The sequence below is a fragment of the Dendrobates tinctorius genome, unplaced genomic scaffold, assembly GCF_039654945.1.
Source record: "Dendrobates tinctorius isolate UK_male_01 unplaced genomic scaffold, ASM3965494v1 ptg000086l, whole genome shotgun sequence".
Lineage (NCBI taxonomy): Eukaryota > Metazoa > Chordata > Amphibia > Anura > Dendrobatidae > Dendrobates > Dendrobates tinctorius.
In genome coordinates this window covers 60,149,452-60,169,458 of record NW_027361754.1, presented here as the reverse complement: position 1 = coordinate 60,169,458, position 20,007 = coordinate 60,149,452, and the positions used below count along the sequence as shown (strand labels likewise).

At 45.1% G+C, this 20,007-nt stretch overlaps 1 protein-coding gene across 3 annotated transcripts in view; it reads right to left on the bottom strand.

Moving 5' to 3' along the window:
• The window catches only part of MIB2 (MIB E3 ubiquitin protein ligase 2), a 124,065-nt gene extending 105,650 nt beyond the window's left edge, over positions 1-18,415 (bottom strand). For 2 of the 3 annotated variants that reach the window (XM_073585467.1, XM_073585469.1), the window contains exon 1: positions 18,284-18,415. The gene's annotated coding sequence lies outside the window, so the exon portion shown is untranslated. The remainder of the gene's footprint in view (positions 1-18,283) is intronic. The other variant, XM_073585468.1, reaches the window with a different exon arrangement.
• Between the last annotated feature and the right edge of the window lie 1,592 nt (positions 18,416-20,007).

The window sequence follows — 20,007 nt, the reverse complement described above, 5'->3', positions numbered from 1 at the left end:
GGGTCAGAGGGGGAAGGGGAGCGCGACTGTCAGATCATACTCACCCCCTCCTGGCACGGTCTCTGAACCTCCCTGATTCTCCGATGGTCTCCGGCACCAGCAGCTTCTTCCTGTGTTCAGCGGTCACGTGGTACCGCTCATTAAAGTAATGAATATGCACGTGACTCCACTCCCATAGGCGTGGAGCGCATATTCATTACTTTAATGAGCGGTACCATGTGACCGCTGAACACAGGAAGAAGCTTCTGGCACCGGAGACCATCGGAGAAGCAGGGAAGTGCAGAAACCGTGCCATGAGGGGGTGAGTATGACGGGAAGGACAGAGGAGCCATGCATACATGGGGGAGGACGCCGAGCCATGCATACAGCAGGGGGAGGACGGAGGAGTCATGTATACAGCAGGGGGAGGACACCGAACCATGCATACAGCAGAGGGAGGACAGAGGAGCTGTTAGGCATCAGGTTTCTGCATCTGCTCTGCAGGAATCCAGAGCCTCACATTCTGCGGTCTCCTGCTGTCTAACTACCGCAGAGGAGATTACTTTGCAGCAGATCGCTCCAGAGACTAAGTCCCTCTGTTCTCCTACTGGGCATGCTCACGAGACGATCTCCCATTGGAGATCGGGAGTCATGTGCCCAGGTCCTGCTCCCGATCTCATTGGTCCATCTCGGAGATCTGGAAGCTTCCGGAAGGTCCCTGCTATAAAAAGCGCGCATGACCGTTCGGCCATGCACTAGTATAGTCGCTACTGTGTGAATGATGAATGTATGAACCTGCGAATGACTCATTAAGATCCCCTCCCTCTGATATTACGAATGTGTACAGGAACTTAGATTAGTGTCAGCGCCAGCGCGTGGCAAGCCTGAAGCCACTACAGCATCATCCACAGTGATAGCATCCGACATTGCGCCTGCTTTCTTGCTTTGTCAACCAGCGGCAGTGCCCTATGCCGCGCTGCAGTTGCAGCCCTCTTTGGCGTCCGCAGTAGCGACGCCGCACGCACGGTAGGTCTAGAAGGACGCAGCTCCTCTGTCTTGGGTCCTGCTCCTGTGACCTGATACCGTGTGTGCATTTACCTGAGACCTGTGACACTAACAGGCTCAGCCTTTTGTGTTTACCTCTGCTGACGTCTCTGTGAGCAAACAGATTGCTTAGAGCACTTGGGTGACGTTCAACCCGCGTGCGCATTTCCGCCATATTGCTCGTCTGTCACTACTTAGCAGCAGTGTTTACATCTACTGCACGGTGGACCCCGAGCGGCGAACGCACTTTATTATTTATTTTTTATTATTTATTTTTATTTATTGCGTTCCGCCGTTCCCAACAGGAGCCATGCATACAGCATGGGGAGGACGGAGGAGCCACGCATACAGCAGGAGGAGGACGGAGGAGCCACGCATACAGGAGGACGACGGAGGAGCCACGCATACAGCAGGAGGAGGACGGAGGAGCCACGCATACAGCAGGAGGAGGACGGAGGAGCCACGCATACAGCAGGGGGAGAACAGAGGAGCCACGCATACAGCAGGGGGAGAACAGAGGAGCCACGCATACAGCATGGGGAGGACAGAGGAGCCACGCATACAGCAGGGGGAGGACAGAGGAGCCACGCATACAGCATGGGGAGGACAGAGGAGCCACGCATACAGCAGGGGGAGGACAGAGGAGCCACGCATACAGCAGGGGGAGGACAGAGGAGCCACGCATACAGCAGGGGGAGGACAGAGGAGCCACGCATACAGCAGGGGGAGGACAGAGGAGCAACGCATACAGCAGGGGGAGGACAGAGGAGCCACGCATACAGCAGGGGGAGGACGGAGGAGCCACGCATACAGCAGGGGGAGGACGGAGGAGCCACGCATACAACAGGGGGAGGACGGAAGAGCCACGCATACAACAAGGGGAGGACGGAGGAGCCATGCATACAGCAGGGGGAGCCACACATACCAGTTGTGAGCTCATATTAATAGCCTGCGAAGCTCCATGGGTATTACCCCCTTCCCAGGGGGCTTTCCCTCTGCTGCTTAAGAAAATTATGCGGGAGCCCACACCATTATTTTCAGAAAAATAATCTTTTATTAATTAAATGCATGAAAAGTAAGCTGCACACACACTGTACTAATTATATTTGTCACAGACATCTACCGTATATATCTACCTATTCTATATGTATTTACTGCGAGTAATCCATCTCTTCTATCCTGTCAGCTCCTGCAGTGATTTTACACTATGCGTCACATGAATTGCCGGCTTTTCTATCTATGTAATATAAGTACATATATATCGTATATATGTGTGTGTCACTGACGTATATATTTATGTATTCTATGTGTATATATCTATTCTATTCTAACCTGTCTGTGATTTCACTGTACTCCGCATATGAATTACCAGCTTTTCAAAGGGTCTAGAGGTATGATTCTACAAGAAGTAGTTTTTTTTCTCTGGGGGGGCACTCAACTTTATCAGCATACACAAAGAGACACAAAACACATGAAAAACATGCACCAAAACTGCAACAAAAACGCAAACAAAAAACACCAAAAACGCACCTAAACATGCGTTTTTGCCACAGCTTCTTTCCTGCCAAGAAATCAAGTTTTGCTGCAGAACAAAAAAGCCCAGTGTGAACTTACCCTCAGTGTTAGACCATGAAAAAAAAAGGTAAAAGAAATGATCGAGATGAGTTTTGAACAAGTGATTAAATCTGCTGAAACAACTTTAAGGGGCTTTCTGGTGTTGTGACTACCTGATGTACTCACTGGTGGTCTTACTAAAGGCCCCGTCACACATAGCGACGCACCAGTGATCCCGACAACGATATTACCTTGTCAGGATCATTGGTGTGTCGCTACATGATCGCTGGTGAGCTGCCAAACAGGCAGCTCACCAGCGATCAGCATCAGTGACAGGAGGGTAACAAGTGACTGCGCGCTGCTTAGAAACCCGACGTTTACCTTAGTTACCAGCGCGCTGATCGCTGGTCTCCCGCCTGTCACATGCAGCGATGCATGCTGGCCAGCGGGAGACCAGCGATCAAAAAAATGTCCTGGCCATTCCAGCACGATCAGCGATACCCGGCAGGGGGACCGGTCGCTGATAAGTGTCACACAGCGATCTCGCTGGTGAGATCGCTGTTGCGTCACAAAACTTGTGACTCGGCAGCGATCTCGCTAGCGAGATCGCTGTGTGTGACGGGGGGCTTAAGACCCATACCGACACCAAATAAGAGGATGACTGCTTGTCGGCACTTTTAGTTGTTGTTTAGCATCAGTCTCCTACACATTTCTCATATTTCCTCAGATTTTAAGATCAAAAAATTATTTACTCTGCCCTAGGTCTCCTTTTATTTTCTTTCTGGCGTTGAAATACATACACGCTCCCTGATCGGTCTTCAATTCTGAAGCACCAACCAGTTAGAAGAGTAGGTTTATCAAAACTGACTAAAGAATGGTTTTTGTTGCTCATAGCAAGTTGCAACCAATCACAGAGCAGCTGTCATTTTATCAGAGCTGTTTAAAAAAATGAAAGCAGTTTAAATTTTAAACTTCTAGACAAAACAATCTGTTTCCATGGTTACAGACCACAATTAAACCCTGAATGTAGTCTGATCTGCAGTTGCCTATTACTCCATTATTTCTGACCCTTCTTGTTGCTAGCCTACATGCGCAGATAAAAGAAAGTAAGGCTGGTTTCACATTTGCGCTTTTGTGCGCAGCGCATCGTGCGCACCCGTGCGCATGCGCACTGCGCACCTATGTTTAACATGACGTGCGCATGTTTTTGCGCACACTTGCGTTTTCGTGCGCATGCGTTTTTTTGTCTTTTGCGCCAGGTGCGCCAGACGCAACATGTTGGATTTTTTGGTGCGCCCTGTCTCGGCAAAAAAACGCATGCGCACGCTTGCGCACGGAATGCGCAAAAACAACACATTGAAGTCTATGGTAACGCATGCGTGCGCATGGTCTTGCGCACGGTTGCGTTTTTTTACGCATGCGTTTTTGAGTGAAACAAGTCTAGAATGTTCTCTAGACAATGGAAAAAACGTCACACTTAAAAACGCATGCGCATAAAAAACGCCAACGCATGCAAAAAACGCATGTAAAACGCAAACAACTCTGCGTTTTTTTTACACATCAGCGTGCGCATGACGTTAAAAAAACGCGCGTTTGTTTTGCGTTTTTCTTTGCGTTTTTTATGCGCCCGATGCGCTGCGCAAAAAAACGCTAATGTGAAACTAGCCTAACTCATGACCACAGGATGGGACTACACTGGATCATTTTATGGATGGTCACTAAAGGGGAAGTGTTGTATATACAGTTTCCTTCTCCCCTTTAACCCTACTAAGAAATTATTTTTCCAGTCCAGTAGAGCTACTGCACACAGGTTATTAGCTTTCTATAAATGGATTATTAGACTGTTAACTATGGATGGATGAGCACTATGGCTCTAAGCATAGGAAATTCATTAATGAAAATGTTCTCTGTTCGCCATTACTGCCAATTTCTGAGTATTATTAGAAATAGATGACTAAGTGATGCCTGCATCTTACTTCTCGCTTCATTTTCTTGTGGTCTGTCAAGATGTAAAACAATCAGACAACAATTATGACACAAAGCTACAGAGAGAAGACGAAGACCCAATTGATGGTTGAAGAAACAGTTATTCCTAATAGCTAGAAGTACGAGATCAATAATCCTGGATTGCTACAGTAATGTAGTTTCCTGGAAGGTATGAAAGAACCGCAGGAGATACTGAAGGAGATCTATGTGGGTGACGTAAATGGGAAGGGTTTTTCAGAAGATGTTTGGACGAACAAGGCTTTAGGGCTTGTTCACACGTTGCGTTATTGCCAAGGGGAAAATAGCAGAGTTTTACAGCACTAGCCAAGTAAATGAGATACTGAGGGAGTTCTAGCTGGGTCAAGGATATAGAAAGTAAAATTCAGAAGATGTTTGTCCAAAAAAGGCTTTAGGGCTCGTTCACATGTAGCATTTTTGCCTTGTTTTTTTATGCGTGTTTTTTCGAAGAAACAATACAACATTTTACAACACCAGCAAAGTGAATGAGATGTCACTGCTTATTTTTTTCTTTGCAGATTTAAACCATCAAAGCGTTTTATTAAATCCGTGAAATGTCAATCCTTTCAGCATTTTTGCAGTATTTTCACCCATTCGTAGGAATGAGAAACAAACGTAAAAACTCACTAAGAAAAGAACACAAAAAATACATAAAAGATGCGTGTATTTTATGCAGCGTTTCTCCTGTTAACGCTCTGTTTTTTGCTGCTGAAAAGTCTGCTGCAAATACTAAATGTGTGCACATGGCCTTAAACTGGCTGCATACCTTAAAAAACTGATAGCAGCTCTTCCTGACCCCACCCTCAAACACATGCACACTTGATGCAGCTGATCGTGCATGTGTTCTCAGTGGGAGACCTCTTTCTTGACATCTCTAGCAGCAAAAATTTTGGTTATGTTGAAATTCAGACACAAGATCTTTCTTCCCTCCCCGACATTTGCCGAGGCAAGAAAATTGGGAACGCTGCCATACTCAATAGATGGTTAGGAAGTATTGCCGAAAACGAAATCAGCAAGTTCAGCCAATATTCATCTAATGTGAATATGCACCTTATTTCTGAGGCATGGACTGTTATAACTCATCAGAGCCTCAATATACAGTGGGTTCGGAAAGTATTCAGACCCCTTTAAATTTTTCACTCTTTGTTTCATCACAGCCATTTGGTAAATTCAAAAAAGTTCATTTACATCTCATTAATGTACACTCTGCACCCCATCTTGACTGAAAAAAACAGAAATTTAGAAATTTTTGCAAATTTATTAAAAAAGAAAAACTGATATCACATGGCCATAAGCATTCAAACCCTTTGCTCAGACACTCAGATTTAAGTCACATGCTGTCCATTTCCTTGTGATCCTCCTTGAGACGGTTCTACTCCTTCATTGGAGTCCAGCTGTGTTTAATTAAACTGAGAGGACTTAGGCACACACCTGTTTATAGACCTCACAGTGCATGTCAGACCAAATGAGGATCATGAGGTCAAAGGAACTGGCCAAGGAGCTCAGAGACAGAATTGTGGCAAGGCACAGATCTTGCCAAGGTTACAAAAAAAATTTCTGCAGTGCTCAAGGTTCCTAAGAGCACAGTTGCCTCCATAATCGAATGGAAGAAGTTTGGGACCACCCGAAATCTTCTTAGGGTATGTGCACACACTGCGGATTCTGCTGCGGATCCGCAGCTAATTTGGCCCTGCGGATCTGCAGCAGTTCCGCAGGCATTGTACAGTACAATGCTAAGCAATGGGATTTCAAAACCGCAGTGCAGATGCTGCGGTTTTAAATTCACAGCATGTCAATTCTTTCTGTGGATTCCGCTGCGGTTTGACACACCTGTTCCATTGTTCAGGTGTAAAACCGCAGGCAAATCCGCAGGTCACTTTACCTGCGGTTTTACATGCAAATCCGCACGGAAAAATCCGCAGCTGAATCCGCACTGTGTGCACTCACCCTTATAGACCTGGCTGTCTAGCTAAACTGAGCAATCGTGGGAGAAGAGTTTTGGTGAGAGATAAAGAAGAACCCCAAGATCACTGTGGCTGATCTTCAGAGATGCAAATAGGAAGTTGGGAGAAAGTTTCATAAAGTCAACTATCACTGCAGCCCTCCACCAGTCGGGCCTTTATGGCACAGTGCCCTGACAGAAGCCTCTCCTCAGTGCCAAACATATGAAAGCCTGCATAGAGTTTGCTAAAAAAACAAATGGACTCCAAGACTATGAGAAATAAGATTCTCTGGTCTGAGACAAAAATAAAACTTTTTGGTGACAATTCTAAGTGGTATGTGTGGAGAAAATCAGGCACTGCTCATCACCTGCCCAATACAATCCCAACAGTGAAACATGGTGATGGCAGAATCATGCTATGGGGGTGTTTTTCAGCTGCAGGGACAGGAGGACTGGTTGCAATTGAAGGAAACATGAATGCGGAAAAGTACAGAGATATCCTGTCCTCTCAAGACCTCCTTCTCTCCTCCACACTTATTCGCTCCTCACCCAACCGCCTCCAAGACTTCTCCCGAATAGCCCCCATCCTCTGTAATTCTTTGCCCCAACACGTCCAACTATCAACCACAATTGGATCTTTCAGACGGAACCTGAAAACCCACCTCTTCAGGAAAGCTTACAACCTGCAATGATCCCCGCTGCCCCCTCACCACCACTGGAGCTACCGCCTCACCATCACTGGAACTGCTGCAACCTCCCAACCTACTGTCTCCTTCCCCACCATCCTGTAGAATGTAAGCCTATAAGGGTAGGGTCCTCTCTCCCCTCTATATCAGTCTGTGATTGTTAGTTTGTTTACTGTAAGTGATATCTGTACTTTGTATGTAACCCCTTCTCATGTACAGCACCATGGAATCAATGGCGCTATATAAATAAATAATAATATCCTGGATGAAAACCTCTTCCAGAGTGCTCTGGACCTCAGACTTGGCAGAAGGTTCACCTTCCAACAAGACAAAGACCCTAAGCACACAGCTAAAATAACCAAGGAGTGGCTTCAGAACAACTCTGTGACCATTCTTGACTGGCCCAGCCAGAGCCCTGACCTAAACCCAATTGAGCATCTCTGGAGAGACCTGAAAATGGCTGTCCACCAACGTTCACCCTCAGTGGCGTAACTACAAAGTTATGGGCCCCGGTGCGAACTTTCAAATGGGGGCCCCCATGCCAAAATACACGCACATCTCCGCTCCGTACACCTCATACACGCGCAGCTCCGCTCCGTACACCTCATACACGCGCGGCTCCGCTCCGTACACCTCATACACGCGCGGCTCCGCTCCGTACACCTCATACACGCGCGGCTCCGCTCCGTACACCTCATACACGCGCGGCTCTGTACACCTACGGCTCCACTCCGTACACCTACGGCTCCGCTCCGTACACCTACGGCTCCGCCCAAAATTGTACACACACAGCTCCGCTCCGTACACCTCCTACACACACGGCTCCGCTCCGTCCAAAATTGTACACACAGCTCTGCTACATCCACACTGTAAACCCCTCCTGACCCTACACATAAACTTTACCTCATCCAGCACCATGAAAACCAGCACAGCAGAGTCCTGCAGACACCGAGGCCCCTGATCATGTGATCCCTGACTGCTCCCCTCCTGTGCGCACATTAGAGAAAACAGCCTAGCGACGTCATTGCAGGCTGTGAGAGGCTGCTGTCAGTGCGGTGGGTCTCTGCGGGAGGGCGAGGATGGGGTGCATGGGGGGGGGCATGGCGGCTCAGTGCAGTGCAGGAAAAATAGACTCCCGTGCGGGACGCGGGTGGGGTCAAAAACGGGACTGTCCCGCGAGAATCGGGACGGTTGAGAGATATGCCTGCCGGGCCTCTGACTCCCCCCGGGCCCAGTCGCAGTGGCGACTGCTGCGACCGTGGTAGTTATGCCCCTGTTCACCATCCAACCTGAGGGAACTGGAGAGGATCTGCAAGGAAGAATGGTAGAGGATCCCCAAATCCAGGTGTGAAAAACTTGTTGCATCATTCCCAAGGCTGTACTATCTCAAAAGGGAGCTTCTACTCAATACTGAGCAAAGGGTCTGAATACTTATGACCATGTGATATTTCAATTTTTCTTTTGTAATATATCTGCAAAAATTTCTACATTTCTGTTTCTTTTCAGGCAAGATGGGGTGCAGGGTGTACATTAATGAGAAAAAAATAGTAGGAGAGCTACAAAGATAGAGTAAAATTAATGTCAATCTTCTGCACAGAATCCATTGTGCACTTTGTTAATTCACTGGTATATAAAAGTTGTATATTTCTGCACAACATGTAGCTGCGCAAGCATTTTGCAATATTCTACTTTATGCAGTCCAATAGATTTTGTATAATTTACATCAGAAAGCGGCATAAAATAAAGCAGAAATGTACCCCATCTTGTAGCTGGAGTAAATGACTTTGGAGCACAGGTAGTCCAAAAGAGGTGTGCAACTCTTAATAAATTTAGTATATCTTACTCCAAGGGTAACAAAATCCCAGTCTTGATGAATTCCCCCAAAAATGGACACTGCAAAATCGGAACCTCATTAATTTAAAGAGTGGCTAAGGGGTGCACAATTTTGTCTCATAATCGCGCAGTCATTAACCACAGCGAGTATGCAGAATTTTGCCACCCGTATGGCCTCACCGGTAACAATCTAAAAAATAAGAGACAATGACTGATTATATTGGTGGCCAGTGCCACTCTTTAAAAGGTTAATTAATGGAGATAATGGTGTGGGGAAAAAAAGACAAACTGCCTCTCAAAGGTGTATTTCCAGGATACCTAACTACCCAGGTTATCATACATGTATCTATTTGCTACCATATATACAGGATTTTTGCTCTGAAGTATAAAGGTTGACACTTGGCAGTGTTTCCTGATTCTATAAAAAAAATACCTCTACCGCAGAGGCCATATGTTCTTCACAAAAGCGGGTCGAGAAACATTTCCTTGAGATGCTCCTTAAAGAGGTATTCCCAAGCCATAAAGTGATTGCATAATACCAGGATATGCCACCATGTTGGAAGGCAGTCCGACCTTTAAGATCCTGAGTATGACGGGCACGCAACGATAATGAATTACTGCAACCCTTTCACTGTTGTTCTCCTGCAAAGTGAAATCCTAGCAACGTGGTTCTGTGCACACTGGAAAGCCGGAAGATACGTAGAAAAATATTAGAGGGAAATGCAAAACTACACTTGCATTGGGTCCCCTCCACTGTCAGAATCGGTGGAAGTCTCAAAGGTCAGGAACGACAGCCGCACCCGAAACACCTCTGTGCCTAGACTAAGAGGCCTTTACACCCTATTCCATGATTCTGAAGGTATAGATCATGGTAAAGGGCACCCATGTACCCACTTTTCGTTGAGAGATTTAGCTTAGGCTGACCCCAAACTAATTCTCTTATGGACAACAGAATTTTATCTCTCATTAACAATAGCAAACATGGAAGTGGGAAGTGTCCTGGATGGAAAGGGGACACAAACAAACTATACATTGGCACTTCTCTAGTGGGTCGGGGGTGACAAAATAATTTGGGACAGTACAGGGAAACTTTTTTACTTTTTCTATGGGACACCCAACTAACTTATCATATAACTGCCCACTGGACCTTGCATAATCCAGTGGTAGATATCTACCATAAGAGCTTGATCATGGCGCCATCATATATATCATATCAGAATGCCATCGTGGCAGCCAACGTCACTGCTCTGAGGCCTCTGAATGGGTAGAAATTTTTTTGGCACATCACACTTTTCCATGGGAAGTATGGACGAACACAAGTCACTGTCCACACAATAATCTTCACAGTAGCAAAAAGGAGAAAATGGCCATAAGTCTCTTTAGCTCAGAAAGTCATAGATAGTTCTCCTTTGAAGTTGGAAGCTGCTAGCACTTGGAAATTATATACTTTACTCTTGGTTTTAGGATAGCTTTCCTCTATGACGCCACAGTATTTCATGCTATGATAGTTCATGTTATATCATGGCAATACACAACCTTGACTTCTCCACATAGAGTTGGTCTACACAGCCCTCCCTCGTGTGACACTGGAACATCTGAACTTTTGTACTGTTTGCTCTGTATCAGTCCACTCTGTGCTGCAATGTCGTTGTTCATCTCTATTGGGCATAGATCTGACCGTTGACAGAAAAACTCAGTTGACTTGTGTAACGTAAAATATGACTTTGATCCTAAGTGAGCCGAAAATTTGGCCATATAAACAATACTTGACTATGACAAAATAGCAATGGTGGTCATATACTATCCGTCGTATTAATCCAGGTATGGGGTGACGTCCAAATATCTAATGACCAAAGGGGCAGAAGCGTTCAGCTGAGTTCTGATCTCCAAGATTTAAAATGGGCTGATTAGAAAATTTTTCGCTGAAGGGGTTCAGTATTTGGACTTCCTGGATAATACATCAGAAATGTCCAAAGTTTTCTGACAATTTCTTCTGATAATGATGAGAAGTTTTTGAAATTGTACAAAATGTATATCAATCATGTTGGAAATTCTCTCTAATTTGGTTGGGACCTTCCACAGGACACATTGGAGATCAAAAGAGCTGATGATGCCTTGCTGAGTGTCAAAGTTATTGCTAAGGCTTCTTTCACACTTCAGTTTTTGTGTCAGTTAAAATCCGCCAGAAAAGCGGATCCGTTCCTAACTGATGTTAACGGATGGCACAGGATGAGAGAGAGAGAATTTTTCTCGTCCGCCAGAAAGGATTTCAGGGTTAATTTTCTCCCTGACTTCCTTTCTCCGGGCATGCGCACTGGAAAATGCGGATCCAACAACCAAAAAAAACGTTGCAAGGTCCGTCGAGGCATGCCGGCGGATGCAAAAAATTTTGCGGATCCTCACAAAAACGGATCCAACAGATGGCCATCTGTCAAGATCCGCCAGTAATGCAACTCAATGGGGAAAAAAACGGATCCGCAAAAAAAAATGGCGGATCCGTTTTTTTCAAAACCTGGCGGATTTTGACTGATGGTCAAAAACGGAAGTGTGAAAGAGGCCTAACACACTCTTATTTCGACTAGTATACTAAAAAGAAAAGTCCATCCAAAGTTATCTACCGTAAATAAAATACCAGTCAGCCGTCATCTTGTGCGAAAAAACTAAAAATCAGAAAAATTTGGCGACAACCTCAAAAGATTACACCCTCCATTCTGAAGCCGTGAAAAATGGATTCAAGGGATACCCTGACAAACAGTATCTGAAAGTCAACGGATTTAAAATTGAGAGAAGGGAACAAGAGAACTGTCAGATCTGCAGCGGCAGAGTTCGCTATGTGAAGGAGTTGAACAGAGTTTACAGCAGCAAAATACCGTAATACATTTCTAATTAAGACTATGTATAAATCTGCTTAAAGAAGGTTTCTCAAGAAGTCAACCCATAGACATCATAGCGATCGTATCCTGCAAAAGACGCCATCCCTCTGTGTGTCAGAACTGAGAGCCAGATTTTATGGTTACAGTAATAGGTTTCATTTTCTTCTAAACAGAAATTAAATATCTTGCAATGAAAAGGTTAAGTAAATCCTCCAAAATTATTACTAAACCTAATCTGCTCTTGGCAGCAGTTACCAACTTGTTAGAAAGGTCCCCAGAGCTTTGACCTGATAACTGCGATTCATATGGGGGCCTCAGCCGCCCCCTAACACAAAAATAATAATGTGTTCATGAACCCTGGCAGTATATTCTGAGTCATCAAATCCTTTATGATTACCCTACAGATGAATACAATGAAAGTGCTGATCACTATAATGTGTTGGTATCGATAAAAATCACAGTAAACAAATGTTTATTTTACCATAAATGAGACCTGATAATTGTTAGATTATAAAACGGACATACAATTATATAACAAACTAGTTATCATAGAGAACCTCCAAAGAGAAAGCAAAAATTAATGTAAAGGGGTTCTCAGAGACTATAAGATTGACGGCCTATACTTAAATGGTCAGTGTATTTTTGCAAACTTGTAATAAAATAATTGTACAATTGAATATAAAAAACATTGTTCTATATCTTATCTGAGAAATCTTACAAGCCACTTCTCCCCCCAATGCCTCCTGATCTCAACTTCCATTCTGATAAACCTCTGATCCATCATGATGAAAACACTGAGGTTGTCCGATCACAGCTGCCTATTGATGTCTAAGGAGAGGGGAGGAGGAGGAAGCGCAGAGAGAAGCACAGACACATGGTTTCTAGCAAATGTTTATCTCACTGGATTCACAGCTACACTGCTCAGTACTACTACATCATTTACCACTGTCTGCATGCTACATAGAAACAGGAGAGCAGATTGCCCTTGTCTATGTGTGCTGCCAATGGGAGACATCATAGCAGCTAGTCTCAATGCACCAGCTCACAGACAAATAAAAGTTATAAATAGAGCCTTCAGAGGGGAAAATTGGTGAACAAGCAGGATAAAAATCATATAATGGCCAGAAATAATGTTATTTCCATGTACACACATGAAATCATATCCTGAAAAATCATCAAATGACAGGTACGCTTTAAGTTGGCTAGACACAGCAGATTAATGTAAAAAACTTTGCTGATTTCAGTGGAATTGACTGACCCATCATCTAATCTGATTCTTGCCGTTGAGCACCGAGCACCGCATATACCCTTCTCATGTACAGCACCATGGAATTAATGGCGCTATATAAATAAATAATAATAATATACACATTAGATTCTAATGGGTATGTGCTGTGCTCAGCGGCAGGAGTCAGGGAAAGAAAAGGTTGAGACTTCCAATCAGTGGGGGTTTGATGGCAGAGGGAGATTAATGTGTTGATGTTGTTGGAGGCAGTGACCAGTCCACTTAATTGGAGGCGGTCTGATCCTGGTAGCTCAGCAGCACTTCCCATAGTGAGCCCCATAGTCCAGGCACAGCAGCTCCTACTGTATATCCAGGCACATAAACGCTGTTCACACATAGAGCTGTGCCTGGCGCAGCAGCTCAGCGACATTCAGATATGGGCAGCTCCATTCTGCTGATTGCCAGAGTAAACAGCCTTCTGTATGTGACAGCAAATGTGTGGGGACAGAAAACCACAGTTCATCAGATCACATGAATGCAAGGGATGAGCTGTAAAGTAGAAAGAAACAGAAATCCGATCATCCGATCGTTCTGACAAGCAGAAGGTTAATGTGTTGATCTTGTGGAAGGCAGTGACCTGCCCTCTTGTAGATTAGTCAGATTGTGACTATATAAATTCGGGCGGGCGATGTGACCCAGGTGGAAAGGTGGAGAAGATATAACACATTGCAGAGGACGAGCATGTAGCACTTGTGCAAGGGCTTCCGTGGCTTTAAGTAGCCCAGGGACTGGTCCTAACAACATGGCAACTAATAATCTTTATTTTTATATAGCGCTAACATATTCCGCAGCGCTTTACAGTTTGCACACATTATCATCACTGTCTCCGATGGGACTCACAATCTAAATTCCCTATCAGTATGTCTTTGGAATGTGGGAGGAAACCAGAGTACCCGGAGGAAACTCACGCAAACATGGGAAGAACATACAAACTCCTTGCAGATGTTGTACTTGGTGGGATTCGAACCACTGAGCCACCATGCTGCCCATAACTACAGATCCAGTGAGAATAACGTGCATAGCATATTATATATAGGAGGCCAATTAACATTTTCAGCTAGTTCTCAAAGCAGAATATACATTTTTAACACCAATTTACCAAAAATACACATTGATGGCCTATGCTTAGTGATGGACCGACACCACCACCTACCTAGATTGCTGAAAGGCGATGTTCCCACAGAGGTCGCCACCGCCATCGATCCATGAATGCCTACTTCTAAACTACCCTTTTAACACCTCCCTGATATATCTACAGTTCCCTATGCTGCTCGGATAAAGAGGCTGACTCTGTCAGTGGCCCCCAATGCAAAATGCCCAACAGGGCCCTCGACTATCACTGGTCTTTAATAGTAGTTGTCTTTGTCTATGGGACAAAAAGATCTTTGGGGCCCCTCTAGTCTCCAGGGCCCAGGCGTGATTGCTCCCCCTGCACCTATTACAGTTACGCCACTGCATACTGTACAAACATTATGCGACATTGAATGACATTTACTTACTTTTTATAATGTATTTACAATACTGGCAAAAACAAATAGACACAAAAAAAACGTTAAAAAATAAAGTCAATAAAAAGGTTATTACTTTTCAATGAATTCAGGATTGAGAGTCCTCAGTAGTTGATACCTTTTAATGGCTAACTGAAAAGATGGTAACACATTGCAAGCTTTCGAGACTACTCAGGTCTCTTCATCAGGCATAGCTAATACAAAATCTGAAGTCACATAAATATGTGACTTCAGATTTTGTATTAGTCTAGCCTGATGAAGAGACCTGAGTAGTCTCGAAAGCTTGCAATGTGTTACCATCTTTTCAGTTAGCCATTAAAAGGTATCAACTACTGAGGACTCTCAATCCTGAATATTTTTCTATCTACTGGCTAACACGGTACAAAGATATACATCTTTCCTGTACTTTTCAATGTGAATCCCAAATTCTCACTACTCCAGGCTAAGAAGATGAACGACAACTATGGACTCTGGTGAGGACACATAGTGTCCAGTCTGCCTTTCTGGATACATAGTGATACATATCATCCTCTTTCTTTTATACATATGCCCTGAGGAAACACAACAAAGTAATACAAAACAGAATATGAAATGTGACATGTAGGTGTCATATTCTAGAAAGCCTCCACCCAGTGTGCTTCGTTATGCTTAAAGGGGCATGAAGTGATGGCCATCAATACCGACTCACCAGTGGGGGAAGGGTTCGACTTCGGTAGAACCAAGGGGATGTGGCGCCCCAGCAGTGCCCATTGATTGCCCACATATGAGGCACCACATCCCCTTCATTCTGCTCCTCGATAGGAATCCCAGGAGAAAGAAGCCACTGACCATGCTTAGAATCTGTCAGTAGGTCTTTGCTGGGTAATCTGAGAGCATGATGTAGGGGCAGAGAGCCTGACTTCTGTGATGTCACTTACACAGTGTTTTGCTGTTACAATAAAATCAGTGGTTTATCAGCAGGAGATTATCACTACAGGACTCGGTATCTCTTGCCTCCTGGTCCAATCATGCCATCCAATCACTGACTGACAACTTTCTGCCTATGCACAGTGTACAGAGAAAGCTGCCAATCAGTGCTGTGGGCGGGGTTATAAACAGCTTAGCATTCTGAGCTCTGCAGCAGAGAAAACTGTGACTCAGACAAAGCTGATGCATCCAGTAAACTAAGCGATGCATCACTGGAAACCCCTGATGCTGACCCCTCTATCTGTCTCACACATGTTATTGGCGCACACACGTGACCAACATTGCATTCACAATCCTTGAGTTTGGGACCACCATCCAGTGATCAGGTTTCAGCGGTGGGACTCCCAGTTATCATACATGTTTCTAGTTGCTATACAAGTGTGAAAAACATCTTTTGAAATCTTATTTTTAGGACTTTTTGATGGTACAGGCCCAAACCTGAGGCTGCACTACTGAGAGATTCCAATGACAACATCTTTCTGAATTCTTTCAGGTGCAAAGTTGTCCCCCCGAATCCATCAACGTCCCCAACTTTACACATCAATGCCAAGTACGATGCAGATTTAGTGGTTTGGGTGACAACACAGCGGCCGACAAAATCAGAAGGGGGGGGCACATTGTCACGAGTGTCTCAGTGGTGCAGCCTTGTGCTTTAGATCTATGGATGAGAAAGAATGCACAGGGGTCTGTATAGAAGCCGCTCTCATCGACTCCAGCGATGCTGACAGTGAGGTTTGGCACCATTATTCCATGTTTAACCCTATAATAGCCGATACATAATAATCCAGCCCCCTCCTCCAGACTGAATTACCCCTGAATGATTTTTGATAAAAGCAGTTGAATCAATTAAGTAGATTCACTATGCAGAGGTCTAGGACAGCAGGGTGACAACCCTTTACAGAGCTGAAATCAGTTGTTACCCTGCTTTCCCTGAGTCCTGAATGTTAAGGCCCCGTCACACTAAGCGAGATCGCTAGCGATCTCGCTTAAGCGTCACCGATTTTGTGACACAGCAGCGATATCGCTATGTGTGATACTTACCTCCGACCGGCTCCCCCGCTGTCCATCGCTGATTGCGCGAGAACGTCCTGGGACGTTTCTCGTCAGCCGCTTCCTGCTGGCGCCGACGAGCGACGCGTGGACGCGGGCGGGAGGATGTCTTCATCGCTGCGTGTGACAGGTAAGTAACGACCGCCGACCACTGCTACATCACTGTGATATCTGCCTGTTTGGCAGCTCACAAGCGACCATTTAGCGATGCACCAGCGATCCTGACCGGGTCGCATCGCTGTCGGGATTGCTGGTGCATCGCTAAATGTGACGGTACCCTTAGATTGGCTTAGTTATGCAGAAAACCTAGGCATGGGTGAGACATGTCTGTATAACGAGATAGCTTCCTAATACAATGGTCTAGAAAGGATGGGGACCATGCCATCCAAGTGCTATAAATCAGTTGTCATCCAGCTTTCCCTGACTCCTGAATGGTAGACTGGCCAAAAACATAGGCAAGGGTGATAACAAGGCAGCTTCTTTATCCAGGCAAGATGGGCAACGTCCCATCTAAGAGCTACAACATCAGATGTCACCCTGCTTTCCCAGATTCTTGAAAGACAAACTGGTGACTTAGTGCATTGATATAAGAGCTATTGAGGTAAGGAAAGCAGACTCCTTACAAAGGAGTTTAGGAAAAGCTGGGTGACAACCCATCTGAGAACTCTAAATCAGTTGTCACCAAACGTTCACTGACTTCTGAAGAGTAAACCGGGTTAGTTATGCAATAATAGAGGGAACAGATGAGGCGTGACTAAATCGCTGGACAAATACCTTATGCAGTGGTCTAGGAAAGCTGGCAGAGAAGACATTTGGGAGCTATGGATCACCCAGCTTTCACAGACTCCTGAATGGTAAATATGTCTACTATGCACTGATATAGGGGCAGATGAAACACGGCTGTACAACTAGGCACATTCCTTAGGCAATAATCTTAAAAAATAAGTTGTCTGACAACCCGTGCAGGAGCATTAAATCAGTTGTCATCCAGCTTTCCCCGACTCCTGAAAGGTACATTTGTTTACATCTGTAATAATATAAGCGGCAGGTGAATTACAGATTTCTTAAGAAAGTTGGGTGAGGACTAGTCCCGCGGCAGTAAATTTGGACTGACTTATCCAGCTTTCCCAGGATCTGACAGGACAAGATGACTCGAGCACTGGAGTTTGCTTATGGCTACAACATCAGGAGGCATGAATGGATGAATATGACATACGGAAATGGTAACATGGCGCTCGTACGCCGCCATAGGTCGCGAAACAACAATTATTTTCAGCCATTTAGCATATTGACAATTAATGCCACCACCAATAACGTGTTTAACCCTTTAATTTCCAAATTAAGAACAGGTCAGGGGCTTAAACTTGTGCAGTGAATCCTTATCTTGCACACCAAGAGGCCTATATTTTGGGGGTGCCAATATTTATCTTATAGGGGTAATGGTGGTAGCACTGCCACCCACTAAGATTTAGAACAGTACTGCAAAAACGTGCCTCTGTCACCTGGTGCCACCGATGCCAACCTATGCCAGGGTGAAGTACAGAGCTGCGGGCACTCACCAGCTGCAGGCAGAGCTGTGTCCCTGCTTCCCGGAGTCCGTGTCTTCTCACAGCCGCATTTCCCTTTCCACTTACATCGTTCTCTCTGACAGTAGAGACAGCAGAATCCCGGCCGCGCAGGGTCTGACGGGAGTTGTAGTTCACAAACTCACTGACGCGTTCTGCCGGAGGAATGAAAGACTACAACTCCCGGTGTGCTTTGCAGTGGGGCCGTCTGTAAGGTTGGGGCTCCCCTAGTGCTTTCTGCAGTGCTTACATAGGAAAGCCCTGAGTGGATGGTGGTGAGTCAGTAGCGTATGAGGACTGGCCCCCTGACAGGGCTACTGAACCCGTCCTGTAGTGCTAAAACGAGCTGTAATGGCATATAGGGCTGTATGATAGGGTGCTAATATATATATATATATATATATATATATATATATATATATATAGTACAGACCAAAAGTTTGGACACACCTCAAAGAGTTTTCTTTATTTTCATGACTATGAAAATTGTAGATTCACTCTGTAGGCATCAAAACTATGAATTGACACATGTGGAATTATATAATTAACAAAAAAGTGTGAAACAACTGAAAATATGTCTTATATTGTAGGTTCTTCAAAGTAGCCACCTTTTGCTTTGATTACTGCTTTGCACACTCTTGGCATTCTCTTGATGAGCTTCAAGAGGTAGTCACCGGAAATGGTCTTCCAACAGTCTTGAAGGAGTTCCTAGAGATGCTTAGCACTTGTTGGCCCTTTTGCCTTCACTCTGCGGTCCAGCTCACCCCAAACCATCTCTATTGGGTTCAGGTCTGGTGACTGTGGAGGCCAGGTCATCTGGCGTAGCACCCCATCACTCTCCTTCTTGGTCAAATAGCCCTTACACAGCCTGGAGGTGGGTTTGGGGTCATTGTCCTGTTGAAAAATAAATGATGGTCCAACTAAACGCAAACCAGATGGAATAGCATGCCGCTGCAAGATGCTGTGGTAGCCATGCTGGTTCAGTATGCCTTCAATTTTGAATAAATCCCCAACAGTGTCACCAGCAAAGCACCATCACACCTCCTCCATGCTTCACGGTGGGAACCAGGCATGTAGAGTCCATCCGTTCACCTTTTCTTCGTCACACAAAGACATGGTGGTTGGAACCAAAGATCTCAAATTTGGACTCATCAGACCAAAGCACAGATTTCCTCAGGTCTAATGTCCATTCCTTGTGTTCTTTAGCCCAAACAAGTCTCTTCTGCTTGTTGCCTGTCCTTAGCAGTGGTTTCCTAGCAGCTATTTTACCATGAAGGCCTGCTGCACAAAGTCTCCTCTTAACAGTTGTTGTAGAGATGTGTCTGCTGCTAGAACTCTGTGTGGCATTGACCTGGTCTCTAATCTGAGCTGCTGTTAACTTGCGATTTCTGAGGCTGGTGACTCGGATGAACTTATCCTCCGCAGCAGAGGTGACTCTTGGTCTTCCTTTCCTGGGGCGGTCCTCATGTGAGCCAGTTTCTTTGTAGCACTTGATGGTTTTTGCCACTGCACTTGGGTACACTTTAAAAGTTTTCCCAATTTTTCGGACTGACTAACCTTCATTTCTTAAAGTAATGGTGGCCGCTCGTTTTTCTTTACTTAGAATTTGTATTATGGCAAGAAAAAAGCAGCTAACAGTCTATTCAGTAGGACTATCAGCTGTGTATCCACCAGACTTCTGCACAACACAACTGATGGTCCCAACCCCATTTATAAGG